Genomic DNA, 13,740 nt, shown 5'->3' on the forward strand with positions numbered 1-13,740 from the left:
CACAAAAATTTAAAGACCTCAGAACACCTTCTATCTTCTATCTTCACAAAGTCTATTTCTAAAACATTTGAGAGATTAATAGGCTTATTTTTTAATGTTTATTTATTTTGAGAGACAGAGAATTTGAGCAGGGGAGGGGCAGAGAGAGAGAAGGAGAGAGAGAATCCCAAGCAGGCTCCATGCTCAGTGCCCGACGCAGGGCTTGATTCCACAAACCATGAGATCATGACCTGAGCTGAAATCAAGAGTTGGATGCTTAACTGACTGAGCCACCCAGGTGCCCCCATATAGGCTTTTATCTTATATGGCTGATTCTAAGAACTTAGCTTAAGGAAATAATGTAAATTATGAGCAAAGAATTATTAAGAGTGGTGACAATTTGTGTGTTCAATATCACTGAATCCTGCAAAAACCCTGAGGCTAAAACCCATTGAATTTATACTTAAAAAATTTTTTTTTAATGCTTACTTATTTTTGAGAAAAAGAGAGAGACAGAGTGTGAGTGGGGTGGGGGCAGAGACAGAGGGAGACACAGAATCCGAAGCAGGCTCCAGGCTCTGAGCTGACAGCACAGTTGGACACTTAACCAGCTGAGCCACCCAGGCGCCCCCAATTTATACTTTAAATGGGTGAATCATATGGTAAGTGAAATGTATCTCAAGAAAACTGTTAAAAAATCCTGAGACTGGAGTTGTAACGATCCTGTTTTTGCAGTTAAGGAAACTAAGACTCCAAAGACGTGGGTAATTGAGGCAGAGTCTGGATTTGAACTAAGGCCTTTCTGACCACCAACTCCATTTCTGCAATCCCTTTCTAATTCTATATACCCCCTCCCAAAAGACCCAAAGATGTTTGTCATGAAAATCACCTTTAATCATGAAAAATAAAACAACCTAAATATCCCAAATTACAGGAACAGTTAAATAAATTGTAGTGTATCCCTACAATTCAACATTAGGCATCACTAAAAATTATGATTATCCTGAACTTTTAGTGATGAGAAAATTTTTATTATATGAGATTTTTAATAAGTATTTTTTTAAGTTACACAAATAATTGCAGTACACAGAATAACACCACCTTCCCAACCTTGTTCCCCAAAGATATCTACTTCCTAATCTCTGTAGCCTGTGAATATGTGAATATGTTACCTTATTTGGGAAAAGAGACTTTGCAGATGTGACTAAATGCAGGATTTTGAGACGAGGAGATTATCCTGGATTACGTCCAGGTGTGCTTAATGTTGTAAGGGTCCTTATAAGAGGAAGACGGAGGAAGGAGAGTCTGGGAAGTACATGTGGGGATGGAAGCGGAGAATAGTGTGATTGCCTGAAAGAAGGAAGGGGGCCACGGGCCAAGGATTGTGGGCAGCCTCTGGATGCTGGGAAAAGCCAAAGAAACGAAATCTCATCTAGAGCCTCCAGGAGGAATTCAGCTAGCCCTGTCAACACTTTGATTTTAGTCCAAGGAGACCCGTGTTGGGTTTCTGAGCTCTTAACTACAAGAGCATAAATCTGTGTTGTTTTATGCCACTAAATTTGTGGTGATTTGTTGCAGCGGCAATAGGAAACTCATTCAGTAGTATAGAGTTACTAAACATTTCCCAAGAAACGCAGAGATCCGAGGGGCAAGGAGTGAAAGTTGCCCTTCTTTTCCTTCCACGTTCCCACAGTTTGGTATGTATCCTGCCAGGCCCTTTGCCGTCAGGACACATAATACAACCCACATTCTTGTGTATTGTTTTGCTTAGTTTCAAAGCAGGAAACCAGAATGTATGTGTATTTAGCAGGTAAGTTCATAGGCACGTACTGAATGCATAGGAAAATAACTGGAAGGAAATACATTAAGTGCCTTAGAGTCTTTTTTTTTTTTAAGTTTATTTATTTATTTTGAAAGACAGAGTGTGCCTGTGCATGCAAGTCAAGGGAGTGGCAGAGCAGGAGAGAGAATCCTAAGTAGGCTCCATGCTCGGCACAGAGCTCAGCATGGGGCTTGATTTGACAATTGTGAGATCATGACCTTTGCAAAACCAAGAGTTGGTCGCTTAACCAACTGAGCCACCCAGGTGCCCCTCTTTTATATTCAGAAAAAAAAACCCTATGTTTACAGGCTGTTGACTATCCTAGCCCTTCCCTTCAACAACTTGTGGGTTAATGGGGGTTTTTCACCAGTTGGGAAGGGGTAGAGAGTAGGGCAGTAGGGTCTTAAATTCTGTTTGTAACCAAGGAGTCCACAGGGAATGCTGGATTCTCAAGGCTGGGAGTCTTTAAGGCTCCAGACAGGTGAATAGAATATGTTAATTAGGCCCCCACTGACTGCACTTCACCTGAGTACATTTATATACCACTTGCTTAGGGCTATCACTTTTTGATTTTTTTTTCTTAATTATTCTTAAAGTGTGACCCACTCTGCCCTTCACACAGAAAGTGCCTGTGAGGGGACAGGAAGGGCTGGGGAACAGCCTGCCCAGGCTAGAAGTGATAGAAACAGAAATATTTGGCTGGTGCGTCAATGAGGTCCCCTTTTATTCAGCGTTGCCTGACTGGGAAGGGGGGCACACTTTTAGCCCCCATCCCTCAATACCCACCTATTCCTGGAAGCTCAGTGAACTCCAATTCTCCTAATACTCTCAGGGAAGGATGGATAAACTCTTTGGGGCTAAAATGTGAATAACAGCTCTCCAGAAGGGATTTGCATTTTAAGAAAGTTCAGACTAAGAGGTCTTGCACAATGGGTCCTTAATCCTGGAGTTGCAGGTGATGGGGGAGGGGGCATTTTGGAGGGTACATGGTACTTCTCTGGGGACCACGCCCACTCTGCAAGGTTGTGGTAGGCATTTGGAGGGAAATGGGCTAAACTCTATAGTAGCAGGTACAACACCCATGGTGAGGCCATTGTACTTTGTAAACATTCATCTCTTCCTAACTGCTCTTCCAAATTGTCCAGAATCACCATCATCTTTCATGCTTCCTCCATCACCAAACCAGGTGGCTTTCCGTCTAGACGGCAGCTTACTTGTAGCCTCCCATCTGGGTGTCCATAGCCTTTGCCCTGATTTAAGCCTGTGCCATCTCCTCCTTGGGCTTTCTTCAGGTCCTTTGCTGGAGTAATTTCTGGGCCATCAGACTCCCTGTGTGAAAACTCAGGACCCTTGACCTAGGTGTGGCTCAGGACTGAATATGTTCATAAACTTGGATGGAAATAATTACATCTTTATTCACAAACCTCTAAATGAAATTTAGCATTTCCTTCCATTATGGATGTAGCAAACGCTCAAAAACAAACATAACAAAGCACGTGAGCTGTACCTGAGAGTCTATCACCCCTAGAAATCACAGATATTTGCTTATCACTTTGCAGGTGGTGTTATTTTAAGGTAGGAAAGTTTGCTCTCCAGAAGGACCAGCTGCTCTAATTGTTGGAGGCAAAGAATATGAAGGAATCTCCGGATTTTGGGCTTTTCCCCTTATGTTCCAGCCCCCATCCTTCCTCAGCTTGGGATATCTGTTTAGAAGGTTCTGAGCCCAGGGTGCCTGGGTAGCTTACTTGGGTAAGTGTCCAACTCTTGATTTCGGCTCAGGTCATGATCTCACAGTTTGTGGGACTGCACCCCAAATCGGCCAGGTGCTGGGCATGGAGACTGCTCTCTCTCTCTCTCCCTCCCTCTCCCTCTCTCTCCCTCTGCCCCTTTTCCTCACTTGTGTGCATGCCCTCTCTCTCAAAATAAATAAACTTTTTTAAAAATATAAAAAAATATTCTAAGCCTGAGTGCAGCCAGTGGGAGCCTAATTAACATATTTTATTCACCTGTCTGGAGCCTTAAAGACTCCCAGACTTGAGAATCCAGCATTCCCTGTGGACTCTTGGTAACAAACAGAATTTAAGACCCTACTGCCCTACTCTCTAACCCTTCCGAACTGGTGAAAAACCCTCATTAACCCACAAGTTGTTGGGGGAAGGGCTAGGATAGTCAACAGCCTGTAAACATTGTTTTTTTTTTTTTTTCTGAATATAAAAGACTCAAAGGCACTTAATGTATTTCCTTCCAGTTCTTTTCCTATGCATTTGTCACAGGCCTGAGAACTTATCTGCTAAATATATACATACACTCTGGTATCCTGCATTTTATTTCCCCCAATAGATACTAGCTGCTATACCGAGGAATAAAAAAACACCAAACAACAACAACAATGAAACCAAAAGATGTTGCACCTGCAAGCTCTATGTTTTGTTTTAGGAAATGCATCATTTCTGGGTGCTTGCAGAAGCCTTCCTGTCTGACTGGAAGACAACCTGGGAAGCCCAGGTCCCTATGAATGTGTGAGCATGGCAGCAAATTGACCCATGAGAGCACAGAGGACGACAGAAGTCCTGGTGGATGAACTGCCAGCCCCAGAAAGCACAATCCAAGCCCAAGAAAAACATCCGAACTCCACACCCCTAAGGTGGGGACCAATCACTTCACTGAGAACATGGAGGAGGGAATACAGGTGACAGTGGCAGAGATGGTTGGGATAAGGTGGTCTTGGCTGCAAGCACACTAGACATCTGTGGCAGTGGTGAAACCATTGTGGAGTCAAGCAGGGACTCATCCTAATTAGAGCAATAATTGTGTTATTCTGCCAACACCATAATTCATAGACCCCATTCTAATTTTGCCATTTGCCCCAGTAGTGTCCTTTAGAGCCAAAACATCCTCTCCAGAAACACAGAGCCATTTAGCTGTTATGTTTCTTTTAAATCTAGATATACTGAGTCTTAGTTTCAGGTATATGACACAGTGATTTGATACATGTATACACCAGGGCACCTGGGTAGCTCAGTCAGTTAAGGGTCCGACTCTTGATTTCTGCTCAGGTTATGATCTCATGGTTTGTGAGATCGAGCCCCATGTCAGGTTTTGTGCTGACACCACGGAGAGGGTGAGTGCTCTCTCTCTCTCTCTCTCTCTCTCTCCTCTTAAAATAAATAAATAAACGTTAAATATATATATGTGTGTGTGTGTGTGTGTGTGTGTGTGTGTGTGTGTGTGTAATCACAGAAGTAATCTCTATCACAGAAAAATACATATATAATCACAGAAATAATGCCGTGTACTTCTCACTGCACCGTATCAGATGATGGACAATTTCTGTTTGTCCTATTACTTGAAGTATCAACCTCAATCACTTGACTACCAAGGTAGCATCTGCCAGATTTCTGCACCGTTAAGTGATTCTTTTTACCTTTTTAAAGAAATATGTACTTTATGGGGAGGTATTTTGAAAACTGTGTAATTATCCTGGTCCTCATCAAACTTTTGTATTTATTTGTTGGTAGGGACTCGTGGATTCCTATTTTATTCAGTGAGTTATAATCAATTATTGTCATTAGTTATTTCAGCATTCAAACTGTCCTTTATTGGCAACTGGGAAACCCTTCAAGCTAGTTCCTGTATCCTTTTGATGTGTTACACTAGCCTTTGAGCACTTTCTTATTTTTTTGGCACAAAGAATGTTCCAGGCTTTTCATGTACTTTTCCTGCCCCAGGCCTGGAATCAACCATTTCTCCAAGGGGTCCTGATTCCTTTTAATGGAGAATAATATTTACAAGTCAAGATCTGGGCATAAGGTGTGCTCACTGTTATTGGAGTGTTGCTCCCAGGCCTTCTCCAGTGGACTGAGCTAGAGAATATGTGTATGTTCACACACACACACACACACACACACACACACACACACACACACCATTTCCATCTGTATTTATTTCTATATATATCTGTATCTATTGAAAACCATGAGTTCACTCCATCTCTCTGATTCCAATCTATCACCATAGAATTCATTCTAGCCTTCTCCCTTTCTATATTTGTAACCCTCTTTTCTGACAGTGAGCAATCTGGCACATGCAGGGTTCTTTTAGATGGAGGAGAGAGTGCTAAGAAAGGTCTGTTGAGGAGGTGACATTTAAGCTGAGACTCAAGGAAATGAGGGCACAAGCCAGGCAGGTTCGGGGAGAACAGTATTCTAGGCAGAACACTGAAGTCATTGCAGTGGCCCTGAGCAGAAGTCTGAGGAGCAGCCGGATCCCTGTGGCTGAGCCGGCCGACAGGTGACGTCAGTCAGGTAAGAGAGGGTAGGCAGTTCAGGCAGCATCTTATACACCATTGCAAGGACTTTGGTTTTTATAGTGACAAAGACAGGAAGCCACTGGAGCATTTCAAATTCAGGAGGGACATTGTCTCGTAAAGGATTGCTCTGACTGCAAACGCGGAAGCAGGGAGACCCACGGGAGATTTGCAGTACAACACAGGAGGTGGGTGGCCGGGAAGGTGGTGAGAAATGGTCAGATTGGGGAATCATTTTCTAGGGGGAGCCAACAGGATCTGTGAGATGTGGCCTGTGAGAGATGGGTGACAGTACATGGGGCTCTGTGAGTGCTCATTAAATGAATAAAGCAAAAACTGTGTGCAATGCACTTAGCACGTGTGGCATGCAATGAACTAATCACAGTCTTTGTTTATCATTGATGAATGAAGGTGAACTCTTTTCCCAGCAGGCTCCTTCCCCCCCATCTATCCAATTCTGCACCGCCCCCCCCCACACCACCTGGAATGTCACTTCTCTTGCAGAGTCACCCATTTTCCACCACAGCTCCCTCCCACTCCTCCCCTCCCCTGTCTGGGGAGTCAAAACTCCCACTTCCTCCAAGCCCTGTCTCATCAGGGTGTGAGGCAGCATCTGATAAGCTAATTCACAACCAGCTACTGACTTCTTGCAAGATGCCTACCCCTCCCGGAGGTATTCACATTTTCAAAAGGCGGCAACATATTTACTTAGTTTGGGGATGTGCCAGTAACCCTGATAGTGTGACTGACAGTAGTGAAGGAGGTCATTTGATTCCCACCAGCACACAAATGACCCCTTGCAGAGTTGGGGATATTGTTGAAGGGGCCTGGCCCAGGCCTAGCCTGCATTTTTCCTTTCTTTCACCTCACACAACAATCCTGGGCATCTACCGCCTCCCTTTTACCAGAAGGATACTGCGACCCATGTTTGGGCAGAAGATCATGCATTCTAGATGCTCTCTCCTGGGTGGGTAGGGTTTGGTATAGACGTCCTGCCCCTTTGGGAGCCAGCTCCATAGGATGGTTCAGCGGGACAGTCTTTACTCATCCATCAGACTCATCCCACTAGTAGAGGCTTAGAACCTTGAGGCCACTGTGCTTGGTTCCTTGATTGTGTGCGAATTTGTTTTCTGTGCAAGACTAGTTTAAAAAGCAAGACCACAGGGGCACCTGGGTGGTTCAGTTAAGTGTCTGACTCTTGATTTCTGCTCAGGTCATGATCTCATAGTTTGTGGGATCCAGCCCAGCATCCAGCTCTGCACAGAGGCTGCTTGGGGTTCTCTGTCTTCCTTTCTCTCTCTTTCTCAAATTACATAAATAAACTTAAAAAAAAAAAAAAAGCAAGACCACAAAAGCACAATGATACTGCTTCACACCTACTAGGACGGCTATAATCAAAAAGGCAGATAATAACAAGTGTTGACAGGGACGTGGAGAAACTGGAACCCTCCTACGCTGAGGGTAGGAATGTAAAATGACAAAGTCACTTTGGAGAACAGCTTGGCGGCTTCTATAAAGGTGAGGTATAAGTTATCCTATGACTAAGAAATTCCATTCCTGGGTATATACGCAATAAAAATGAAAATATATGTTCTCACAAAAACTTATAACTAAGGTTTACAGCAGTATTTTTCACAATAGACAAAAAATGGAAACAACTTGTACGTTCATCGGCTGATTAAAATGTAGTATATCTATCCAATGGCATATTATTTAGCAATAAAAAGGCATGAGGTACTGAGGCATGCTACGGCATGCATGGACCTTGAAAATATTGGGCTAAATGAAAGAAACTAGACACAAAAGACCCACATGTTGTATGATTCCATTTGTAGAAAATGTAGTCCAGGAAAGACTAATACATAGAGATAGAATGTAGATCACTGGTTGCTAGGGGCTGGTAGGAAATGGGGAGTGACGGCTAATGGCTATAGGAATTCTTTTTGGGGTGAATAAAATGTTCCAAGATTGATTGCACAACTCTTGAATATACCAGAAATCATGGGATTGTACACTTCAAATAAATGTGTGGTATGTGAGTTATATCTGGCCAGGTACAGTGACTAATTGGAAATACCCAGGTCCCTGGGGACTGATCTCACCTGTTTAGAATGTAGGTTAAAAGGGAGGAAGATGAGGGACGCCAAGGGGACTGCAGAAACCATGGCCACTTTGCCTCAGGGAAATCTTGCATAGAATTTGCCTGGGGAACCAGAGAAAAGAAGGGATATTAAGAAAAATTATCCCAGGGTGCCTGCTGGCTCAGTCGGAAGAACGTACAACTCTTGATCTCGGGGTTGGGAATTCAAGCCCCATGCTGGGTGTTGAGGTTGCTTAAAAATAAAATCTTAAAGAGAAGAGAAGAGAAGAGAAGAGAAGAGAAGAGAAGAGAAGAGAAGAGAAGAAAAGAGATCCCAAACTTGGAAATGAGGCAAAAGGAGAAGTGCACATCCTTTCATTGCAGACTGGAACACTGCCTAACAGACCACCCCAGGATTATTTTGTTATCTAATCCCTCTGTTTGATTTGAACCTCTGTTTGATTTGAACTTTCCTTTTGCCTGGGGCCCTGATTCTATAAGGTTGTGTAGAATTTTGTTTGGTAGAGATACAAATGATTTTTGTCTACAAAAATGATAACCTAAAAGGTTACAGTTTTATTACCCTGTAGGATATGAGTCAGTTTTGCCTCTAACCTAGCATGCTGATTTTAGTATGCTTTTCCTGATGGATTGTATAACCTCTTTTCCCCCACCTCTCCTTTGGACTGGTTTTTACCATCCTGCTGATTCCCTCATTAACAAGTTAAATGTATCTGGGGTGTGTGCTCGGTTGTAGGAATGCCATGTTTGTAATGTTCTTTAAGTTATACTTTGACATGGGGGCGCCTGGGTGGCGCAGTCGGTTAAGCGTCCGACTTCAGCCAGGTCACGATCTCGCGGTCTGCGAGTTCGAGCCCCGCGTCAGGCTCTGGGCTGATGGCTCGGAGCCTGGAGCCTGTTTCCGATTCTGTGTGTCCCTCTCTCTCTGCCCCTCCCCCGTTCATGCTCTGTCTCTCTCTGTCCCAAAAATAAATAAAAACGTTGAAAAAAAAAAAAAGTTATACTTTGACAGGGAACAGAGGTCATTTGCTGTATTTCAACAATGGTACAGGCAAGTGATCTCTTTATCAGTGCGATCAGAACCTGAGCAGTAAGGCAGAGCCCTCTGGATGCACAAATAAGGAGATATTACAAAGGACTCCGGGTACTTAAAGCAAGAAGACATGTTACAATGTTAATCATATTTTCTTAACAGGGGGTTTTGCTTAAAAATTTATGCACACACATAGGTATGTAGACAAACATACAATCTATACAGAGGAAGAGAGAGAGAAAAAGACTAGAAGGCTGTCAAAATAATCACCAAAATTATGTTATCAGTGATTATGGAAGTGGTCCAGAGGGAAGATTTTAATTCTCTTCCTTGTGCTTTTCTGTATTTTTCAATTTTCAACAATAAATATGTATTACATTTGGAAATTTCTCAAAATTCTTTCTAAGGATAGCAGCAAATAAACTTGAGGCGGGGTGGGGGGTGGGTGGGAAACCTGCCAGTAAGAAAAATTAACCCAGGGCCCCTGAGTGGCTCAGTCTGTTAAGCATCCAACTCTTGATTTCGGCTCAGGTCCTAATCTCACGGTTCATGAGATTGAGCCCCCAGTCAGGCTCTGTGCTGACAGAGTGGAGTCTGCTTGGGATTCTCTCTCTCTTCTCTCTCTCTCTCTCTCTCTGCCCTTCCCTGGTGTGCTCTCTCTCTGAAAATAAATAAATAAACCAAAAAAAAAAAAAAAAAGGAAAGGAGTTAACCCTACCTGGACACTCAGGGAATGGCATGTTGGGACTATATATCCTCTCCTAGAAAAACCTAGGTAACTAGTTGTAAGAGAAGCAAAGGGAGAAGAGCCAGCTAACCGGGTTACAGGCTGCCAAGAGGACTTTAGATCAGTTTATAGCAGTGGTTTTCAACTGGGAGCGATCTTGTCCTGGGGGACATTAGGCAAAGTCCGGAGACATTTTTGGTCGTCACAATGTGGGGAGGTGGTGCTAGGTATCCAGTGGGTAGAGGCCAGGGATGTCACTGAACATCCTGTAATGCACAGGACAGCCCCACAACAGAGAATTATCTAATCCAAATTTCTCAATTAGTGCCCAAATTGAGAAATCCTGGTTTTTAGCAATAAAGCCAAGGGGAAAAAAACAGACTCTGAAGTGTGCATGCTGTAATGATAATTATGTACATGCATGTGGCGTCAAGGATATGGTTAAAGCTCTGTACACCTCATCCCCACCCACCACATCCTGCCTCTGACCTTGGGGCACTCCTTTGGGGAGTCATCCTGTCCCTCCGGCGTAAAGAGTGAGGGATAGGTACATTTCCCCCCTTTTCTCTCCTGTGGGATAGAATTCCTGTTCCTCCCATGGAACACTACACAGCTATTTTATAGAACGAGGCAGATCTATATATACTGACATTAAAAGATGTCCAGAATATATTAAGTGAGAAAAGCAAATTACCCAACAATTATAGCATGATCCACTTTTGTAAAAGTAAACTCTACAGAGAGGTATTAACACTTCTTTATGTGCATATTGAGGCATTATTGCAGTGATTTCTATTAGGGGAAAATATGGAAACATGGCATTTTTCGTTAAAATAATAGATTGAGGGGTACCTGGGTGGCTTAGTGGGTTGAGCATCCAATTCTTGATCTCAGCTCAGGGTTGTGGGTTCAGGGCCCATGTTGGACTCCATGCTGGGCGTGAAGCCTACTTTAAAAAATAATAGGGGTGCCTGAGTGGCTTAGTCGGTTAGGCATCCAACTCTTGAGCTTGGCTCAGGTCATGATCTCACGGTTTGTGAGTTGGAGCTCCGCGTTGGGCTCTGTGCTGACAGTACAGAGCCCGAATGGGATGCTGTCTCTCTCTCTCTCTCCGCCCCTCCCCCGCTTGCTCTCTCTCTCAAAATCAATAAACTTAAAAAAAAATGATAGATTGAGGATATAGATTTTCCTTTGCCCCCTCCCAAAGCCGTACCAAAACCAGAGCAAATGAACCAAAAAGTTATTAGCTCACAAAAGAGCCAAAAAGAACAGGAGAGAGGGCAATAGCAGATGAGAGGTGTTGACCAATTTGGGGAGGTGGACAGGAGATGAGTTAGTAGAGCTGAAAATGCCTGCAGAAGAGGGTGGCAGCAAGCCGTGGGGCCACCCGCTAGCCCTTAGGCTAGGCGCACTGCCCAGCTTGCACATCTGTGCATGGGGGCCTCCCAAGAAGCAGGAAGATTCATGGACCAAAACTGCCAGGAATTGAGTCAGAGTGACATGTGGGAGGTAGAGAGGGGTTGCCAACAGAAGCATGGCTAGGACCCTTCGTGAGAAGCAGTGAGACCACTGTGGCAGGTTGTACTTTCCCGAGAGGGCCACAACAGTATCTCCCGTTGCACCTGTGTTCCACAGCGTGACTGTGACACCCTGCCTGTTGAGGGGTGAGGTCTATGTCCCCTCCCCTTGACTGGGGCAGGCTTGTGACTTGCTTGTAACAACAGAGTGCGGGGGCAGTGACACTGTAATGTCTGAAGCTGGGACTCTGGGCTGGAAACTTAAGCAGTGTGACTGTGCTGAGACCACCATGCTGTGAGGAAGCCCATATGGAAGAACCCCACAGAGTGGCCCTGTGACAAGAGAGAGAGAAAAAGAGAGAGAGAGATTGAGAGAGACAGAGAGACAGAGAGAGACAGGGCAGTAGGTGCCTGGCCCCTGCTATTCCAGCTTCAGTCACCTTCTGGCTGCAACCGCATGAGAGATCCCAAGCCAGAAATACCCATTCTGAGCCTTTCCAAAATTCTTCAGCCACAGAAACCATGAGAGATTAAAAAAAAAAGAATATTGTTGTTTTGATTAGTTTTGGGTGATTTCTTACCTATCAATTATAACTGGAAGAACCACCGAAGGCCCCTTTCAGATCTAGGGCAGCCAATAAGTTACCCCCTCCCGACCCTGGCAGAAGTTTGTTCTACAGAAAAATGGAACAAGGGAGGCTCCGGACCTAAGGACACTAGGCACAGCGGAAGGCGGGAGAGACACTACATTAAAACCAGGGATGTTATGTGAAAGTCTGTACTGACCAGGGAGAACCCTGCTCCTCCTGCCCCCTGGCTCTCAGGATGCTGCCAGTCAGGCACGTGTCCTCATCATAGTGGGAAACTGGACAAACTCCAGAAAAGTAAACAGTAGATAATTATGGGCCAAGGCAGGAGTGAAGCTTTTTCTTTCCTTTTCTTCATTTTATTTTATATGTGTCTTTATTTAAATGTTGATTTAGTTTTGAGAGAGAGAGAGCACACACATGCAAGTGGGGGAGGGGCAAAGAGAGCTGGGAACAGAGGATCGAAAGTGGGCTCCGTGCCGACAGCAGACAGCCTGATGTGGGGCTCGAACTCATGATCCGTGAGATCATGACCTGGGCCGAAGTCGGATGCTCAAATGACTGAGCCACCCAGGTGCCCCAGGAATGAAACTTTTTAAACAGATGTTAGGACTCACTATAATTAATACCCACAGAGAGATAATGAGGTATCACATCCATGAAACACAAATAAGATTCTATTTAAAAAGAAAAAAAAAGGAGTGTTTGCGTTTGGGTTTTCCCAAATGCCCATTTCTGAGATAATGATTCCAGTCAATGGATTTTTGGCAGGTGATCCTAGGAAATGTGGGTCAAGGAGTTGGGAAGTGAGGCAGGGAAGGGAAGGAAGCCAACAAAAGGTGTGTTACCCTAGCTAGCTACTACTGTGGGCGCCTGGAGCTTGATATTTCTGGAGAACCCCAGGAGCCGGTATAGAACATGCCTCAGAGGTATCCCAGCCAGTGCACGAGGGTCCACTAACTGCCTCCAGTGGGGAGTAACCTCCAGCTTGTCCTGCACTCAGGCTGAGGATGCTGGTTGGAAGAAAATAGCTCTTGGGCAGAGCTGCATAGCTATGTGTAGTAAGCAGCTGTGGGCAGCACTCAAGGGAGAATGCCAAGGGCCTATGCCAACAGTGTTTGCTGCAAAAAGCAATCAGAACACAAGAAAGAGTTATTGTAAATTAAAAATGTAAGAGCAGAAGTAAAACATTCAATGGAAAGCTGACAAGGAAAAAGTTGAAGATAACCTGACTTAATTGATCTGGGGTTCAGGCTGGGCTTCAGGGTGATTTAAAAGCTCCCTGGGTGATTTAAAAGCTCCCTGGGGGCAGTTAAAGTTAAGAACCACCGCTTGGCAGGAAAAAATAAAAGATCGCACTGATGTAAACAGAGAATACTGATTAAAAAATTTTTTTTAATGTTTATTTATTTTTGAGAGAGACAGCATGAGTGAGGTGGGGTGGGGGGGGGCAGAGAGAGAGGGAGACACAGAATCCGAAGCAGGCTTCAGGCTCTGAGCTGTCAGCACAGAACCCGACGTGAGGCTTAAACTTGTGAATGGTGAGATCATGACCTGAGCTGAAGTTGGATGCTCAACCAACTGAGCCATCCAGGTGCCCCAAGAATACTGAATTAACCAGAAAATTGTCATGCAATTATATAGGAAGAATGGGGAGAGGGGAGGCAA

This window comes from Lynx rufus, unplaced genomic scaffold (genome assembly GCF_022079265.1).
Source record: "Lynx rufus isolate CCGP_SWC_20201006 ecotype Redwood Valley unplaced genomic scaffold, mLynRuf1.p SCAF_16, whole genome shotgun sequence".
NCBI classification, from domain to species: domain Eukaryota; kingdom Metazoa; phylum Chordata; class Mammalia; order Carnivora; family Felidae; genus Lynx; species Lynx rufus.